Source organism: Octopus bimaculoides, chromosome 12 (genome assembly GCF_001194135.2).
Source record: "Octopus bimaculoides isolate UCB-OBI-ISO-001 chromosome 12, ASM119413v2, whole genome shotgun sequence".
NCBI classification, from domain to species: domain Eukaryota; kingdom Metazoa; phylum Mollusca; class Cephalopoda; order Octopoda; family Octopodidae; genus Octopus; species Octopus bimaculoides.
This window is the reverse complement of record NC_068992.1, coordinates 57636717-57638961: the sequence shown is the minus strand read 5'-3', so window position 1 is coordinate 57638961 and position 2245 is coordinate 57636717. Positions and strand designations below refer to the sequence as shown.

General features: G+C 36.1%; 1 protein-coding gene across 12 annotated transcripts in view; it reads left to right on the top strand.

Moving 5' to 3' along the window:
* LOC106868187 (unconventional myosin-IXAa) overlaps nucleotides 1-2245 on the top strand; it is a 213418-nt gene that overhangs the window by 79303 nt on the left and 131870 nt on the right. The window lies entirely within an intron of this gene.

Genomic DNA, 2245 nt, shown 5'->3' with positions numbered 1-2245 from the left:
GGGTCATATGGACCCTGGTTGAGAACCACTGATTTATACAAAACCCTTCACTTGAAATTGTTTGTGCTTTGAGTAAGACCTTCTGTCATGATTTGATGTAAGAACGGTTTGTGTTGTTACAGATGCCAGTTTAATAATGACAAAATTATTTCGATGAATTTGTATTTAAATTCTTGTTTATTTACAAAATAAACTTAAATGCTTTGGCCATTTGGTTCATCAGAAAAGGATTAACCCTTTAATGTTTAAACCGGCCATATCTGGCCCAGATATTCTACATGTTTTAAACTGGCCATATCTAGCCTCTCACACCTAACCTACATTGACATTCTAAAAATAAACAATCACATCATTGAAACCTCAAAGCTATAAGATAATGCATGATTAATTCAAAACGATTTGAGTGAAAAAGTATTACATTTAACAGAGTAATCTGAACACTAAAGGGTTAATGTAAAACAATGCGTAAACGTTATTATGATTAGCAATTTGAGACAGAAAAATAACTATGGGCTGTAACTCAGTATCTATCACTTGCTGTGGGATCTCTGTGTTTTATTATATTAATACAATATTAAAGAAATCTGAGTGAGTGTTTCATTTCCAGCCTTCTGCGAAAATATGTCAGGTTAGATGAAGTTTGTTGAGGTAGATTTTCTACGGCCAGATGTCTTTCCTATCACCAATCCTCTCTTGTTTTTGAGGAATGTAATATTTCCTTATGACCAGACATGTTTCCTTTCAAGATTGGAAACAAAGAAGACTGCTTGCATGAATGATGGTGACACTCATTTACAACTATCATTCTATGTCAGTGCAAAGAGACTCTGTGTGTGCGTGTGTGTGTACATACATACACTTGTGCGCACACATATACATATTTATAGAATGGGCTTCTTACAGTTTCTGTCTACTAAATCCATTAATGAGGCTTTTGTCAGCCCACGGCTATAAGTAGAAGAGACTTGTCCAAGGTGCAATGCAGTAGGCTTGAACCTAGAATCATGTGATTGGGAAACAAATTTCTTGCCACTGCCTGTATCCTTAATGCTAAATGAATTTATTGGAACTTCTCCTACAACCTATTTGTTGCAGATGCAGAATCTCCTTGCCAGTTTCCTTACATCCCAGATTTTACAAAATAGCTGCATAACTTATACTGCTATAGTGCCAAGTGACCAAACCAGTGATCTGGAAATAAAATAGTGCAGTTACAATAAGAGAAACAGTAGTCATTTGTTTGTATTACATCTGTTTTTTCCATGCTAGCTTGGGTTAGATGAATGTATGTTATTAAGTTTGGATACCCTTCCTGCTACTAACTCTGACCTGCTTTTCATGTAAAGTAGTCTCCTTTCCATACATTTTCAAAAGCACAGAGCTACCGGATGATTTGTCAACAGAGTAATGTCAACAAATGTCACTGTCTGTAACTCAGTTCAGCTCAGCACAGAATGTAAACATTCACTCAGATACATATGCATGCATATGATGAACCACATACAGTTTCTCTCTACCAATTTCTCTCATGAGGCACTGGTTGGCCCTGATCTTTAACAGAAGAAAGACACTTGGCCTAAAGGGCAGTGTAGGGACTGAAACTGTGTGGTTGGAAAGTGAACTTCTTAACCACACAACCATGCCTGCACCTAATATAAAACATCTAATTTCAGGAAAGATGGAATTGTAAGCTTTCTATATAATGAGTGATAATGTCACTTAGCAAGTGATACCTATTTGGTTCAATCCCCCACCTATTGTATATCTGTGTTGTATTTTTTTTCTCTCATCTCAAACTGTTACTTGTAATATGAAATATTTAGATTTTAGTCTTGTTTTGTCTTTATTTAAACTGAGCTCTCGATCTTTTGATTCTTTTGACCCATGGTCTTGAGTTGGCTCAAGTCTGTGTGTGTGTGTGTGGGGGGGGAGAGAGAGAGAGAAAGAGCTTCTTGTGTTGTTCCGATGTTGTGTGCTTTTTTTTTTTTGTCTTTGTTGGTAGTTGCTTATTTGTTAGGCTGTTGTGTTCAGTGTTGTTGTTCTTGTTGTTGACAATGATAATATGTTGGTGTTGTTGTTCTACTTAATCAGTATTGAAATAACTCACTGCTACTGCTACCATTTACTGCTGCTGCTGCTGCTACAACAACAACAACAACAAGAATAATAACACAAAAATGACAAAATAGTAAAACTGGGAAACCTGGCTTTTCAGGTTTTTTTTCTTTTGGTTATAACACTGCTG